Raw genomic sequence first — 19,040 nt, 5'->3', positions numbered from 1 at the left:
GCCTGAGTGATTGTGTGTAATTCAGGGTAAAATTTTGTCTGGAGATAAAAATCTAAGACCATTTAATAGGTTGAGGTATTCACAGTAAGAAATTTACATTATGTGCAAGGGTGCTGCCAGCTTTTTTCACACAGTAGGCTTCTTTAGTGAAATGGGAAAGGAGAGAATGGGAAGAAGAGAGAAAAGCACAAAGAATGGGAACTGGGAGCTCTGCAAATTTACTTTCTTTCATTTGACAAGTATGCCTCAAAAGAGGTCATCGATTACTTATGAAAATACCTGTGCTTACACAGAGCACTTGTTACTAAGTGCTGCTTTTAAACACATTTTTAAGTTGTCCAAACTAAATTTTAGTTACATGGGATTTAGTACATGGGATTCAAATAAATGCTTTGGTGGATGTAAAATCCCACTAGGAAAAATACATTTCCTTTTAAGTAGAACAAGACCTTGAGGGAAACTGCATAACCAAAGTGGATATTATCAGAACTTTCCTGCCGCCAAGTCTGCATGTTAACAAAAAGCCAATACTTGAACTTCAGTTGCCACCAGTTCAACCCTTTGCTGATCTAGTCAATTTATTTGGCTTTTGTTATGGTCAAGGGTGTAGCATGTAATCACATTGGGAATGGTCAGCATGCAAATATAAATCTAATCAATTATATAGACCCAGCTTTAGTGTATGACCTACACAGAGTACTCTTTTCTGTTCTACTTTTAAGTCTTCATTAGTTTCTTTACCCTGTCAGTGGTAGAATAAGGATTCTTATCTCTTAATTGATATAATATGATTTTAAATGAGATAAAAGACATACTTAGACTTCTAATTAAATTGTTCATTTTATTTATATTTTCAGATAATGTATTTAAATTTCAGTTATCAAAATCAATATTAAATTAATTTTATTTAATTTACTGATTTATTTATTAAAATGCATTACATTTAGAAAATTTAACTTACAAGTTTTCCTTAATGGTACTGTTGATTATTATTATTTGGTATAATAGAAGCTAGAAATTGCCTTCAAGTGCACAAGTGATGTTAAAAAGAAGATATAAAAGCCGGTTTAAAATAAACTACCATAAAGTGTGTATGATACTATATGAAATACTAATTGCTGACCTGAGAGTATATCCATGTCTCTATAATGTATTGTAAAATAAACTGTTGAAATAAATTGTTGCCCTAGAAAGTGCTTTCGGATCTTACAAAATAGTCACATTATTGTGGTATTGCTTTAATCAAGAGATTAACAATTTGACTCCATTCAGAGCAAAATATCTTCTAAATAATCATAGTGGACTAAGAGTAATCATATCTCTTTTGATGGGAATTGAACATAACATTTTATTTGAGATTAAAATAATCCCAGAAATGATTGACTTCAGTGTTTTTTTTTTCAATTTGATTTTCCTTTGAAGATTAATAGTTACTTTATAAAAACATAGGATAATTTTTCCCTTTTATGAGTTTGCATCTTATGGATTCTGATAATCTGTGCTAATATGCTCATGTGAATGGTGACTTCATATGTGGTATAGTTTTAACTAGAATTTGAAATTCAGAGAAAATATCAATGGAATGAGAACTTCATTGTCATTTGACTTACATAAAATTGTATTCAAATACACAGTGAATCATGCTGTTGAATTACAGTCTCTTTATATATGAGTCTACAATAATGGAATATATTATGCCAGGTTGTTCTGTGAAGTAATTAATAACTTAAATAAGAGGTTGTTACAGATATCTGTTTCTTCCTATCTAAATGTAAGATATTTGACATTTTACAAATATAACAAAAGCTATACCTTAAACATTGTAAAATATATGTAAATAAAGTGTAGATAATATGTATTAGTTACTTGAATTATAGCAACATCAATCTAATATGTCCTGAATTTAAAACATTAAAATAAAATAAATGTAGAATTTCTGGGATTTGAAGACAACTGTACCTAGGACTAATCTCCATGTTTCCTCTAACAGTAATGCTGAGGGAAAAGGAAACTACATAAAAATCATGGCTTCAGCATAATTTGAAGGCAGAGAGTGCCTGAACTTTAAAATAATATAAGTAGAGACAGGAAAAAAGAACAAATCACAGCATGGAATTTCTCCCAGTCCTGCACTAACCACACCCTATGACAGGGCAAGTGGCAAGCAAAGACTGACCTAGAAACACTGAATGAAAGAGAGAAGAGAACGAACAGTGGATCCTAAGAATGACCTCGGTTTGTCACCAGGAAGACTAAGTCCCCTGATGTTTCAGTCTGAAATGCAAATTGCATCTGGCAGTTAGATGCATGGACAAAATATGTCCCCAAGGAGAGACTAAGACATTCATATGATTTTAAATGACACTTGTTGAAACATGGGGAAAAAAAAAAAGTCAAAAAGGAAGGGAAAATGCTCTTTGGCTGTTAGGTGCTGGAGGGGGAAGAAGCAAAAGAGAACATTTTAGGGCCTGCACATCCTAAGGGACCTGAAGTTTTAGAGGGCACGTTAACTCCTGTCCCATCATCAAACAAAATGAAAACAAAACAAAACATACTAAATAACTGAATTTGCTATACTCAGAGGATAAGGATGTCCAAATTAAGAAGCCTATAAACGTCACAATAACACAAACATAAACAAGCAACAAAAAATTAACACCTCTTGGAAAAATCAGAAAACAAAATTCAACACTTTTATAAATTGAGTGGAATTTTCCCTAGAAGCACAAGCGTAAAGCAGAAGAAAACCTGAAGACACCTCTCCAAGTGTCCTTAAGTATAATCAAGCAAATAATTTTTTAGACTTACAAAAAATGCAGCTTAAGGGATTCAAAAACTAAGTGTATAAACAGACAATAAAAAAGAATAAAGGGAATTCATTAAACTGAAGCAAGAAGTGAAAGAATACATCATTTTTCTTAAAAGTAAAAAATATATAATGCAGGTACCTAAGAGAAAATAAACTAAAAAAAATATAAAAAAATACATTGAAGAAAGACAGGAAAACAACCAAGGAAGTGAAAACAAATTAGGGAAAGAAAATGGTTCAAGAGAAAGTAGGGGGAGGGGAAAACAGGCAAGAGGAATAACTTTGTTTTGGATTTTCTGAAGAAGAAAAATAAAACAATAAAATAGAATTAATATTTAAAAGTATACTCTAAGAAGACTTTCTGGGGAAAAATCTGAATTTATATATTAATATGTCCCACTGGGTACCTGGGAAAATTAACCAAAACAATCAACTTCAAGATATATTCTAATAAAGCTAGTACATTTTAAAGAAGAAAAAATCCTTAAGTCCCAGACAAAGTGATAAAACTTCTTATAATGAGAAAATGATTGTGCTGTCATCAGACTTTTCAAAAGCCACATATGAACAAAATACATACAAATGTAGCATTTTTTGTAATTCAGTGAAAAAAAGTTGAACCATATAGCAGTCCTCCCAGTATCTGCAGGGGACTGGTTCCAAAATCTGAGGATACTCAATTCCCTTATATAGAATGATGTAGTATTTGCATATAACATCCTCCAGAATACTTTAAATCATCTCTAGATGGCTTATAATACCTAATACAATGTAAATGCTATGTAATTGCCAGCATGTGACATATTCAAGTTTTGCTTTTTGGAACTTTCTGGAATTTTTTGGGGGGGAATATTTTTCATTCATGGTTGGTTGAATCCATGGACGTGGAACCCAGAAATATGGAGGGCCACTGTATTTTATGACAAGTCCACCTAAAGAATCAAGGATATAGAAAAATTATTTTCTATATATAAAAATGTAGGGAATTCTACTTCTATGAGGAATCTAATATTTGATTTTGCAACTTCTTTGTGCCTAACTTTATTTAAATTTATTAAGTTAAACATTGAAAAATAAGAAAATCACTTCAGAAGGATATAATAATAGTTCTATGAACCAATAAACATGTTTTGAATATAGAAATTTGTCCAGTGTTAATAATCATATATAAGGTTGTTTATCTTTATCATATAGTGGGAGTCAGATAAGGTGGAGTGAGAAGGTAGAAGAAAAGGTTTAAATGCCATGGAAATACATTGTCATTATTTTATTTGAAATTTTTGGAATATATCCAAATGCAAATGTATATTTCAAAGACTGTTGTGAACAAACATTTTGGTGTTCTTTGACTTACTTTAATCAGGAAAGATAATCAAAATTTGATCACACCTATAAGAGAAAATAGGAATAAATGGGATAGAGATATTAAACTGAGATTTATCATTCGGTTACAGCTCTAGAGATATGCACCTGTTTAGCACCTAAATATTAATCTATAGCTATATTTTCATTACCAATTGATAGATATTTCATGGTTATTATTTTTGTACGTAGGCAGATTTTCCTTTTATCCAGTGATACCTGGAGTTCATATAAACTCAAAGTTTGATATTTAAGTAAATATGCAGAACATACTTTGCATTGTATTCTTAAATAAGTCTATAACCAACAGAATTACCAAAAATTATCCAGTTTTCAAACTAAAACATTTTGTGAGCATCTCCTAGTATTACAGTTTTTAAGCCAGCCCTAGCAGCTGAATTTCTGAAATTGGCACTTCTCCAAGTAGCACGCTTCGTGCAAATGAACCCAGATGAAAAGAATTGAAAATAGCTAGTATGTCTGGTTAACATTTTTGTAACTGCATAAGCAAACAGAACACGAGATATTTATCTTTCAAAACATAACTTGTAACTACTGTATCTTTACACAACAATATTAAGATGAGTATTTGGGGGTTACTCTTTAACAACAGAATTTTATTCATGATATTCAAATGATAAATTCATTATTAATCTATCATTAATATAAGAATATGTCAGCAATTTAGTTTTTACAACAAACACTTTAAAATCTGTGTTAATACTTATATAACAGGAATAAAGGAAACAATATCAAGTGCTTGTTTAACATCCCATCCTTTTGCAAGTTTATTCAGAAATAGTGCTTAGCTAATTATACATTATAACTGAAACAGCCAATGAATGGAATGTGTAATCAGAAAGCAAATGCAAGTTACTGAAAAACCAATTAATATCAAATTTACAAAATAAACTAGTTTTTGAATATGAAATAATTATTATCATCCTTTACATACTAAAATAGTGATGCCAAGTATGAATATATTCAATATGAAAATAGTTTATGATTTCATCATGTTACAAACAAAGCTTGCATAAACATGTGGGGAGAATATTACTTGAGTTTTATCCAGGAATGGCAGACATACAATCTCCCCCTTAATGGAAACCTGTGAATACAGCATTGCATTCACCTCATAGCAATATCTGCTTGTAAATGGAATAGTAACAAATTTAAAACTGAATTTCAACCATTCTTATTTAGGAATTGTGATGAAAAAAATTGTATGCTTCAATATTACTGATTTGTTCCCTTTCTCAGCTTTACTGCAGACAATCTCTGTGCACTGTGCTCAACTGCTTCCTGACAGGACTCTCTTTATTGCAGGCAGTGTGCAAAAGGCCCTCTTCTGATTTATGCCAGATTCATCAGAATAACAAAGCTAAGGCATATATTTGTAAGTCTATAGCTGAACAGAGATCACCCAAACATTTTGCATACTATATTCCCTTTAGATATTTATAACACAATAACATTAACCTTTGATGTAACAGGCTTATTTTCCTGAAACAAGAGTATAGTTCAATTTAATAGTAGTAAAGTTACACATTTAGGTACCAAAGTGAAAGAAAACATCTTACCATAAGACACACATAGCTTCTAATTATTCTATATTCATCCTTTGTAAATTGTGTCTCCAAAGAGTTTGAGAACATAGAAAGTTTGTTCCTCAGACATGGACTAATGCATCTTTTTTTTTTTTTTTTATTCTGTCAGCATTGGTGTTATTTTTCATTGGACATTTTTCAACATTTTTCTTAGTTACGATTGTAAAATGTGTACTATGGAAAATGCATGAATTTTCATGCCATGTTGAAATATATTACCTCTTATTACCTATTTTTCCACAGGCTTGTATGCATATTCTGAGGGCACAAAAAGATTCTTAATATTAGAGTTCAATTATGACATGAATAACTTTGTTGATTTCACTCAGTGTTTTGTTACTTCAAAACAGTTATTGGTTATTGCTAAATCAACTCAACTGATGAATTGACTAAAAATGCTGGCAAGTTCTCAAACAGTGGTTGGGTATGTTAGGTGTGCTTTAGAATATTTCTAATTGTTTCCAGACTTTGAACTTGAAAAGTAACAGATATAGAGTGTCCTATTTTAATTCTGTCAATGATCAGTATTAAACGAACAACTACCAAAAAATCACTATGGTTTTATTAAGCAAAAAATGTTTTATCAACAAAAATATAGGAAAAAAAGAATTATAAAGGCTAATCATTTCAGTCAAATCACTTTCATATTTATGAAACATCTAAAATAATGTCTTTATTTTCTCATCTTTGATCAGTGATGAAAATTATTTTAATAAATAAGAATTACCTCTTCACTTTTTTAACCACTCCTCTAGACTGAACTAAAGTGTCTATACTTCCCAATTAACATTTATTCAGTACCCCAAGTTAAAGATTTCAACACTGAAACAGATTTTAGTAATATAGGACACCTAGAATGAAAATATGCTCAGTGATGAATGTGTTGGCATTTTGACAACATAGCACTTCAAACTTGTGCCTGGTGAAATTATTTTATCCAGCATTTAGACTGTTTTCTTCAGCATCGTCCTGGAGTACACATTGTCTTGCATAATTACATTATTTTCACTATCTCTCTTCTTCTCATAGAATGTAAGCTCTAGTTGAGCAGTGACTGTCTTTTTTGTTGTTGTTTGATTCTACATCCTCAGTGTTGAGAAAAGTACTGGAATGTTGTTCGTATACATAAATATAGAAATACAATTTTTAAGTGAGCGAGTACTTAAAAATTAGTCATGTCTCACATCATATATCATTTGTTCATTAATTTAAACTTTTAATCATTATATATGTATTATTAAAAGTAAAGGAGGAACAATTATGAACCTAAAACTGCTCTAAAAGCAAAAAAGTCTTAAGACAAAGTGATGAAAAAAGAAAAACATTTCTGATACGATGTCTTCACATCATAGTTGATACATTTTTCATATCTCTTTATGTGCCAGGTATATTAGAGTACCCATGTGTATAGAACGAGTAGTCAAACAGATTTAACATAGTCCATAATTCAGTGAATGCGCAATCTTTAAACATTAGAAGCAACCCCAAGTAGCTGTCGCTAGAGATGAAATGCATTTATAGTACCCAGGAACTGTCCTGGAATCAATGTTTTTTATCCAACAGAGGGTACATTTCACATAAAATTGAATGATGAATAAAATAAAACCAACATATATTTTATATCAGAGGGTTAAAAAGAGGTCACAGAATACAGAGACAGAAGGCAAAAAGAAAAACAAAACTTTGGAATCTGTATTGCAGTGAGCATTTTTAGATTGTAATTGAAGGAAATAGAGTTTCCTTTACAGTGCAGTTAGTTATGACCATGCACTTCAAGTGAGTTGTCAGCCAATAAAAATGAGAGAAGAGTGACATCATGGAAATAGTGTTAAGATATCTGATAAGAAAATAGTCCCTGGTCAGTGACCAATGTAGATCAAGCACAAAGTGAGATTCATATGCTAAGAGTAAGAGGAATTCAGTAATGAAAGAAAAATATTATGAAACGGAATTTTTTATTTGTAACTTTCAGAGTTCCCTGGGCAAAATTTTAAGCTAATCCCTCACCTTCAGAGCGCAAGCAGAACCCAATGAAAGAGGCAGACCACCCCAGATTGGTAGGTGTCAGTTTTAATAAGCCAGGAAACTTATTTATGTACAAGGCTTGTTGACAGTAGCCTCAAGACAAGTAAATTTCCAATTCGTCCACCAGAACCTTATAAGTTTTCATAGAGGCCTTAATGGGCCTTCAGTCACATATACCACCCAGAAGGGGGCAACAACATGTTACTCTCTCAAGGCTGTGTCCTTGAAAACTGCTCCCACTGTGGAAATGGTAGACAGAATGTACATTTCAAGACAGGAGAGGGGTGAAGACCCTCCTATTGCCTGAGTCCAGCTTAAGGGTCAACCAGTGGTCACATCTCTTAGTGACGTCCTCCAACAGGAACAGAAAGAAATGATTTTTTTTTTTCCTTAAAGATGTAAAAACTTGTCATTGTCTTCAGTTATGAGAGGAAAAGAAAATCAATGTCAAAACTCCACTGCTGGGCTTCCCTGGTGGCGCAGTGGTTGAGAGTCCGCCTGCCGATGCAGGGGACACGGGTTCGTGCCCCGGTCCGGGAAGATCCCACATGCCACGGAGCGGCTGGGCCCGTGAGCCATGGCTCCTGAGCCTGCGCGTCCGGAGCCTGTCCGCAACGGGAGAGGCCACGACAGTGAGAGGCCCGTGTACTGCAAAAAAAAAAAAAAAAAAAAAAAAAAAAAAAATCTGCTGAGTATAAGTAGATAATTTATTAAATTATGTTAGAACGATAAATAAATAGTATTAGTTCTACATCATGTCCTCAAGGTTTTTTTCAAATAAGTCGGTTATCAATTTCTCGGTACCATGTTTTAAGAAGTAAGACATTTTGGGAATTTGTGTATAGAGTGGTATCTAACTGGTTTTGTCCTTGCCGTCAAGGCTTCTCTGCCCTTCATCTGCAGTGTTGTCAGCACACCCCTACTGCAGCCTGTGTTCTCACTCCCTTTCCGTTTCTGTGTGGATTTACTAATACATAATCCAAGCAAGACACTTAATAGAGACTTTTTACAGAATATCATTTCTTATTTCTTTCCCAAAATTTTCTAAATCAGCTTCAAAAGTAACCGCTAAAGATGGTAGAAGATTACTAAAATGAAGTTGATTATAATCGTCAAGCCAAAATAATTGTTTCTATCATGGATACTTAAATGCGTGACAGAACAAAATGCAACCTGTTTTTGCCCAGAGAGGTTTCAGAATCAGATTAGTCCAAGAAACGTGACTTTGTTTATTTCAATTATCTTAACAATTCAATTCTGGGTTTATTGTAATTTAACTCTACTATGGTTTGATTCATTCTTTTAAACCTAAGTAATTGGATTCAGTTTTCTGAATTAGCTAATATTGTCTCAGAATCATAATATTATGAAACTGACAGATATAAAGAACACAATTTAAAATATGCCTTAAACAATGCCAGGACACTTTAACCTGCATATATATAATATGTTTATAAACATACAAAATAAAAGGCACTCTGAAAGAAGGACATAGACAGGGCAGTTACCTATGTTTAAGCACTTTAAATTCCATTAAACAGAAATTGAAACATCACTAAGTGTCTTCCAATTTGTGTTAAAAGGTAGAAAGTGCAAGAATTACTCATCCCATTCTAACAGAGTAGAAGTAATACAATTTTTAAAATCCTATTTTATGTATATGTATATATATGGATGGATGTGTGTATGTATTATTTATCTGTTTATTTTTACCATCAGAATGCTGAGGACTCATCAAAGAAACCTGCCTAAATAAATGTCAAGATGGAATGTGCAGATTCTAGGAGAGAAGAGATATATGGGAGCTTCCATCCCTGTGGCCACTGGATAAGTGAGGAGCAAACACACCACAGAGAAGTGTAAGGAGTAAGTCAAACTTTAATACCTTTTTAATAGCTGCACATGGCCTGCTTTGAGGAGTGGGATTCTGAAACAGCACATCCGCATCCAAATGCCGGTTCTTTCCCAGGGCCTTTGGCAGTTGTATGGTTTCAGTGCCCCTCAAGACAACAGCAAGGCAGGAGGGCTTGGAGAAACCCACGCCCAGGTGCCCAGGCCTTTAGCTCTGTGTGCAAGGTCACAGATTGTCCAAGGGTAAGGCAGGGCAGGGCAGAAAGCTAAGAAAGTTCCCCTGCAGACATGCACCAGAAGCTCCATGGCCCACAAGGGACTGGGGCAGGCCAGGAGGACAGAAGGGAAACAGTGGATGCTCAAGGGCTTCCCTCCAGGCAGGGGGTGGAGGCGGAAGTACTGTTGTTTCAGCTGCTCTTTTCCCTAGCCCATCTGTGTGGATTCTAACACCTAGGTTCTCTAAGCAAGCAAAAAACGAACTCAAAACACCCATCCACATTCATCCTCTTTCTCTCATCCTAAAAAAAGAATGTCGTTGTAACTCAGAATCCTCCCTTCCGTTTATTATGGTTGACAGCAGTGGTTCTGTGAGTGAACACCCTTGGAACATATTGTAATTATTGCTAGACAGTTTTTGTTGTCGCTAATGAAGTCAAAGCATCATTTAATAAACATAATATGCCTTAGAGGATGATATCCAACCCTAGTATAGCAGCAAGGTTGGGGATTTTAATAGGCTTTATACAGGCTTCTACAAACCATCCCAAATTTCCTTTAACACAAGTAGTGGAACATAGCTAATTTTATATGCAATACTCAGATGAGTTAATTGGAAATGGGTCTTGATTATTAAGGTTTCACCTATTTTATCTTGTTTAATGAGGCCAAAATTGACAACACTAAAACAGATAATTCAACATCTACTTAATTTGCTCATTGCACAGAATTTTTAAAAAGTCTGCTAGGATTTTGATTAGCATTGCATTAAAATTTACAGATTAATGTAGAGAGTATTGACACCTTACATGTACTGATTCTTTTATTTCATGACCATGGTGTGTATATATTTTCATTAATATAGGTATTCTTTAAATTCACTTAACAATTTTTGTAGGAAAGGGTGTATATTTGCACATATACTGTTACATTTATCATTAACCATTTCATTTTCAGATATTCCTCTAAATGGCATTGCTTTATTTTTTTTTCCAGTTTTTTCCCTATTATAGAGAAATATAGTTAATTTTGTATAATAATGTGGAAACCTACAACTTTGCTACAATTATTTATTAATTCTGCTTTTTTTATTCTTTAGAATTTCCTACAAAGACAATTATATCATCTTTCTTTCAGATATGTGCATCTTTTGTCTATTTTATTTGCTTATTGCACTAGCCAAGCTCTTCAGTAAAACATAGAACATAAGTGGTGATAGTGAACACTGTCTTTTTCCTGATCTTAGGCAGAATCAAATAGTCTTTCAACATTAAGTTCAGTCCCAGCTATCAGCTTTTCATAGTGTTGTGAATAGCCCGAGAATGTTCCAATCCATTCACTATAGTCTAAGCTTTATTATTATGAATGGACACTGAATTCTGTCAATTTTTTCTACTTTTATTGGGGTTATTTAAAGATTTTATCTCATTTATTATATTAATATGTTGAACCATATTCACTGATTTTTAATATTAAAAGAACTTCCATTCCTGGAATAAACCCCACTTTATCACTCTGTATTATCTATTTTCATCAATTTTGTACATTGCTGAATTTGATTTGCTAACATTCCGCTAAGGGGTTTTGGCAGCACTCTATTTTTTTTCTATTTTATAGTATGTTTTTCTGAGTTTGATATCAGTAAAACTGTTGCCTCATAAAATGATATGGGATTGCTGGGTCATAACGTAGTTCTATTTTTAGTTTTTTAAGGAACCTCCATACTGTTTTCCATGGTGGCTGCATCAATTTACATTCCCACCAACAGTGTAAGAGGGTTCCCTTTTCTCCACACCCTCTCCAGCATTTATTGTTGGTAGATTTTTTGATGATGGCCATTCTCACCGGTGTGAGGTGATACCTCATTGTACTTTTGATTTTCATTTCTCTAATAATTAGTGGAAAACCATAATTCCAAAGGACACATGCCCCCAATGTCCATAGCAGCACTATTTACAATAGCCAGGACATGGAAGCAACCTAAATGTCTATCAACAGAGGAAGGGATAAAGAAGATGTGGTACATATATACAATGGAATATTACTCAGCCATAAAAAGGAACGAAATTGGGTCATTCTTAGAGACATGGATGGACCTAGAGAGTGTCATACAGGGTGAAGTAAGTCAGAAAGAGAAAAACACATATTGTATATTAATGCATATATGTGGAATCTAGAAAAATGGTATAGATGACCTTATTTGCAAAAGAAATAGAGACACAGATGTAGAGAACAAATGTATGGATACCAAGGGGGAAATAGGTGGGTGGGAGGAATTAGGAGATTGGGATTGACACATATACACTATTGATGCTACATATAAAATAGACAACTGAGGGGAGTGTTCTGTTTAGCACAGGGAACTCTACTTAATGTACTGTGGTGTCCTAAATGGGAGGAAAATCCAAAAGGGAGGGGATATATGTATATGTATGGCTGATTCATTTTACTGTGCAGTTAGAAGCTAACACAACATTGTAAAGCAACTATACTCCAATAAAAACTAATTTAAAAAATGATATGGGAAGTGTTTTATTATCACCTATATTCTTAAAGAGTTTATGTAAAATGGGCATCAATTTTTTCCCAAAGTATTTGACAGAATTCACCAGCATCCATAAATGGCTACAGTTTTTATGGGCAAATGTTTAAATACACAACACACTGAAAGTCTATAATAGATATAGGACTTCTGAGGTCTCTATAGTCATTTTTGGAGAGTTCAAGAACTTTTCAATGTCTTTTACATTGCTAAATTTGTTAGCATAAAATTTCTCATAGTATTTCCTTATTAGCCTTTTAATGTCTGCATGAACTGTAGGGATGTCCCCTCTTTTGTACCTTGGCACTTTGTTTCCTTTTTTGCTTGGTTAACCAAGCTAGATCAATTTTATTTATTAATTTTTTTAAACTGAACTTTGTATCTCATTGATATCTTTTAAATATTCTATTTAAAATGAATTTTCTTGATTTTCCATTTTTTATTATATCCTTCCTGCTTTAGTTTACTCTTTCTTTTGTAGTTTCTTAGGGTGAAAGCTTAGGTTATTGTTTTCGAACCAGTATTTTCCATTACTGAAAATTTGTTATTTTGTGTTTAATTTTCATTTAGTTCAGTATATTTTCTAACTTCCTTGGTGATACCTTCTTTAATCCCTGAGTTATTTAAAATGCCTTCTTTAATATGCAATTATTTTATCCCAGATGCCTTCTGTGATTGATTTCTAATTAATTCTGTTGTTATGGAATATTTTTGGCAAAGCAAATACAGTTGACCGCAAAGGGGGCTTAGGAGTGCCAACCTTCCGAACAATTGAAAATCTGAGTATAACTTTTAGTCAGCTCTCTGTTTACATGGTTTTTCTGTATCAGAGGTTCCAGATCCATGGATTCAGCCAACTGTGGATATAGAGTACTGTAGTATGTATTTATTGAAAAATATCAGCCTATAAGTGGATCCACACAGTTCAAACCTGTGTTGTTCAAAGGTCAACTGTACTTCACATGACCTCAGTCAGTTTAAATATATTGAGACTTATTTTATGGAATAACATATGGTCAATCTTGGTGTGATGGTTAATTTTACGTATGAGCATGATTGGCTGGGAGGTGTCCAGGTTATACATTATATCTGAATGTGTCTGTGGGTATTTCCAGGTGAGATTAGCATTCGAATTAGTGGACTCTGTAAAGTAGATTGTCCTCCCTAATGCGAGTGGGCATTAGTCAGTCCATTGAGGGCCTGAGTAAAACAAAAAGCAGCAAAGAACTGGGATTTACACCATCAGCTCCCTTGTTCTCAGGGTTTTGGATTCAGGCTAAAATACACAACCACTTTTCCTAGGTCTCCAGCTGGCAGAAGGCAGATTGTAGGACTTCTCAGCCTCCATAATCACATCAACCAAATTCTTATAATAAATCTCCTTTATAGATGCAAACTGGATGTATATATGTATGTATGTACATATAGATACACAAATACATATGTGAATATTGTGTGTATATATGCATATATGTACATACACGTACATATACATATATTATTTGTTCTGTTTTTCTGAAGAACTCCAACTAATCCACTTGGCAAATATCCCCTGTTCTCTTAAAAATGGATTCTTTATTCTGTTAATATTGAGTGTAATGTTCTACAAATGTTAATTAGGTCATGCTGTTTGATAATGTTGCTTAAGACTTCTACACCCTTACTAAATTTTTCCACTTGTATATCAATTACTGAGAGAGAAGAATTGAAATTCCAACTATATATGTGGAGTTTCCTATTCCTCCACACAATTTATCAGTTTTTCCTTCCTATATTTAACAGCTCTGTTCTTAGGTGCTTGCACATTTAGAAGTTTTCATCTTTTTGATGTATTTACCCACTTAACATTATGATTATCTCTCAATATCCTTTCTAATATGGAAAAATCTAAAATGCATTTTTTAATATATAGGCATTCCAGCTTACTTATGATTAGTTTATATAAAATATATCTTTTCTATCCTTTTTTATCTTAACCTACCTGTTTTTTTTTTTTGTTTTTTTTTTGCGGTACGCGGGCCTCTCACTGTTGTGGCCTCTCCCGTTGCGGAGCACAGGCTCCGGATGCGCAGGCTCAGCAGCCATGGCTCACGGGCCCAGCCGCTCTGCGGCATGTGGGATCTTCCTGGACCGGGGCACGAACCCATGTCCCCTGCATCGGCAGGAGGACTCTCAACCACTGCACCACCAGGGAAGTCCATGTTTCTTTTTAATTTAAAATGGGTTTCTTGAAAACTGCAAATTTTTGAGACTTCTTTTTTTGTCTGATTTGAAAATATTTGCTTTCTAATTGAAACGTTATAGCATTTACTAATAAATTAAATATTTCTATTTTCAATATTTGTTAATGATATTTTGATACTCTTATTCAATGTGTCACACTTTTTAAAAATATTTTTTTCTCTCTTTTGGGTTGAGTATTGTATTAGTTTGCTAGGGCTGCCATAACAAAGTCCAACAGACTAAGTGGCTAAAACAATAGAAAATTATTTCCACAGAGTTCTGGAAGTAAGAAGTCCAAGATCAAGGTGTTGTCAGGGTTGGTTTCTGTTGAGGCCTCTCTCCTTGGCTTAGGGATGGCCTTCTCCCTCTGTCTTCACATTGTTTTCCCTGTGCATGTCTTTGTTCTAATTTCCTACTCTCCTATGACCAGTATGGACACTGGTCATATTGGGTAAGGGCCTGCTGCCCCAGTGATGATATTTTAACTTAATTATTCCTTTAAAAACCCTGTCTCCAAATAGAGTCACATTCTGATGTGCTGAGGGTTAGGACTTCAACATATGAATTTTGGGGTTATACCATTCAGCCGATAAAAAGTAGATATTTTAGGGTTCCATTTGTATTTCCACAGTTGCTTCTTTTGTTATATCACTGTGTGTTATTTACTTCTTCGTTTATTAGCCTAAAATTTAAAATACATACCTGTAACTTATTACTTTATACCTACAAATAATATTAAGCTAACTCAGTTTAAGATAGGAAACTTACAATATTCTTTTATTTCTCTTCTCTGGTCATTTGTACTCTTTTTGTTATAATGTTCTCTTACAATCCCAAACTCACTGCTGTTATTCCTGCTTTGAAAACTGAATTTCTTTTAAATAAAAATTTTAAGTGATAGAAATTTCTCCTCTGTTTATTTCTGTTTGGTACTCTAATGAAAATATATTAGAACTCTTGATATTAACTCACAAGTTACTGAGGCTCTGTTCAGTTATTCAGCCTTGTTTTTCCTCTCCCTCTGTCCTTTGTTTACATAATTTTGATGGCTGTGTCTACCAGCTCACTGATTGTTATTTCTGTAATGTTTAAGTTGCTCTTAATTCCAACTAGTGTATTTTTAAATTTCAAATAGCATATATTTCTTCTCCTGAAATTCCATTTTTGTCTTTTAATAATTTTCCATTAATCACATATTTATATCCATGCTTTCTTTTATATATTTAGCCTAATGATCATACTTCTAATAGCATTTTATGAACCTTGTCTACTAATTTCATCATCTCTACCATTGATTGGTTTTCTATTATTTATTGTTTACTCTGCTAACTGCATCAGATGTTATTGCTTTGTTGCATGTCTAGTAATTTTTATTGGATTCCAGTAATTTTTATTGGATTGGGCCTTTACAATACTAAGTGCTATATTTTTTAAATTTTGTTTTTCTCCATATTGAGTATATAATGCTTAAAGGAGTTACGACACATATAGTCTCCCTGATCAATTTGAAATTGTTTTAAAAACATAGAAAGATTTTTACGTAGCTTTTACTCTAAGACTAATTTAATATTGCTATTAATGCTGGACCATTCTTGGGTCTACTGAATATAATGGATGATAAATGAATACTGTCCACTTCGGATGAAAAAAAATGTTTTCAAGCTCTGTGTGAAGTTTGTAAATTATTCAGACTATAGTTACCTGATTAGTTTTTGGCAGTCACGTGCAGTTTCATCATATCTTAGTATTTAGCCACAGGTTTAAGGGGACTATTATACTGAGTTCTGGAGCTTTTTCTTTGTATGGCATCCTCCTCTTAGATGTGCATCTAACAAATTTCAGTCATTGTCCCTGAAATTTAGTCTCCATCATATTGAATGAGTAATATCACCATGCTCTGTTTAGGATACCCCTCTCTGCACCATGGCCCCAAAAGTATTTCCATTATGGTGAGGGTCAAATTTCTGTATTGTATCTTTTCCAGTTTCTGAAAATTATTGTTCTATATTTTATGTGACAGATTTTCTAGCTATTCATTGTAGGTTAATCCTGGTTCATTATGATTGATACATAATGTTTGATAACAGACACTGAAAATAAAGTTCCAAGCATCTTAAAAAGTAAGAATAGCACTGCATTTTTCCCCCAAATGATGAATTTACAGGTCTTCTATTTTATGTATTCCATAATTAATAGAGAATTTGAAAGTAATCCCTATATTTAAAAAAGTCTATGTATTTAAAGAAATATGAAGATATATGATGTCTCAGGCAAAATTGAGGCTTTTATATTGATTTTACTATTATCAACATAAAGTCATTAATATTTAATTTCACTTACACTTTTGTATAAATAAATTTTAAAAACTCCTGATAATTCAAAAATCCTACAAGATAAAATTATATCAGAGGGCTTCCCTGGTGGCGCAGTGGTTGAGAGTCCACTTGCTGATGCAGGGGACATGGGTTCGTGCCCCGGTCCGGGAGGATCCCACATGCCGCAGAGCGGCTGGGCCCATGAGCCATGGCCGCTGAGCCTGCGCATCTGGAGCCTGTGCTCCACAACGGATGAGGCCACAACAGTGAGAGGCCCACGTACCGCAAAAAAAAAAAAAAAATTATATCAGAATTATCCAATAATTGCAAGTTTAGGGGTTTCATATCATCAAACTTGTTAGTAAGAGTGAAGTCACAACTTACAAATAAATAAAAGAAAAAGAACATCACTGTCAATCCTAAAGTTATAAATATGCATTTAAATTTCATTATGAAAAATCAGCACCTACTTATTTGGAAATTTAGATGGGGTGTTAGAACTGTTAGACAAAGACAACTAACCAAAGATTGTAAAAAATAATGGAATACCTTGAAATTTCCATATTCATTAAGGAATTTGAATCTATATTTATACAACCTCCATTAAGTACTTCAGGAATCTTATATGATTTCCTGAATGCTTCCAAACATCAAAGAAAGACAAAATAATCACATATAAATTATTGAAGAGAAGAGTATGAGAGGAAATATCCTAAATCATTTTATGAGGGCTCCATATTCTTTATACCAAAGTCTAACTAAGATTTTGAAAGAAAATGAAATTATGTTATCCTTATTGAAGAATATTTTAAAATTACAAGAAAATATTAGCAATCAAATTAGTGCTGTAATAGTGAAGCAGAACAGAGAGGCTGAAAATAATCTCACATACATAAAGAAGTTCAATTAATAATAAAAGTTAAAATGCATGGCAATGTCTTTTCAATTAACGAGGCTGGAGCAATTGGTTATCTATAAGAAAAAATAATTTTCCTGACCCCTAAATCATACTGCAGAAACAAAATTTTATATGAATGTTCATTTGAAATATAAATAGTGAAAAATAAAGCATTTGACTATCTTGATTACTTGAAGTAGGGATAGAAGTCTTAAATAGGAGACAAACCTCATAAAGTCTTTTCACTACTGGAGGAGACTGTTAATTTGAACTACTTGTGAATTAAGGAATTTTTGCATCAGAATTTATGATTAGAAGAGTAAAATAGCAAGCACTTAACAAGAATATGACTGTTATTTATATATACTTGAACGTGTGTGTATGTGTGTATGATATAATAGCGTTTACATCATCTATCTGTTTATGTAAGGAAGAATGACTTACACCTAGTATTTATGAAGAATTCTTACAAACTTTGAGAAAATGACATCCATCAATCCTATAGGAAAAGGGCATGGTTTTTGAACAAGCATTTTGCCACAAAGAAAGATATCAACCCCGAATAGCCAAAACAATCTTGGGAAAGAACGGAGCTGTAGGAATCACGCTCCCTGACTTCAAACTATACTACAAGTTTAAAGTAATCAAAACAGTATGGTGCTGGCTCAAAAATAGACATATAGAGCATTGGAACAGGATACAAAGCCCAGAAATAAACCCACTCACTTATGTTCAATTAATCTATGACAAAAGAGGCAAGAATCAATGGAGAAAAGACAGTCTCTTCAACAAATGGTGCTGGGAAACCTGGACAGGTACATGTAAAAGAATGAAATTAGAACATTCTCTAACACCATATACAAAAATAAACTCAAATGGATTAAAGACCTAAATGTAGGACCAGATATTATAAAACTCCTAGAGGAAAACATAGGAAGAACACTCTTTGACATAAATTGCAGCAAGATCTTTTCTGACCCACCTCTAGAGTAATGAAAATAAAAACAAAAATAAGCAAATGGGACCTAATTAAACTTAAAAGCTTTTGCACAGCAAAGGAAACCATAAATAATATGAAAAGACAACTTACAATTTGGGAGAAAATATTTGCAAATGATGCTGCTGATGAGGGATTAATTTCCAAAATATACAGACAGTTCATACAGCTCAATATGAAAACAAACAAACAAAC

Source organism: Delphinapterus leucas, chromosome 3, assembly GCF_059928025.1.
Source record: "Delphinapterus leucas isolate spDelLeu-1000000601 "Yukka" chromosome 3, BTC_Dleu_Yukka2, whole genome shotgun sequence".
Lineage (NCBI taxonomy): Eukaryota > Metazoa > Chordata > Mammalia > Artiodactyla > Monodontidae > Delphinapterus > Delphinapterus leucas.
Note: the sequence above shows the minus strand (reverse complement) of the source record.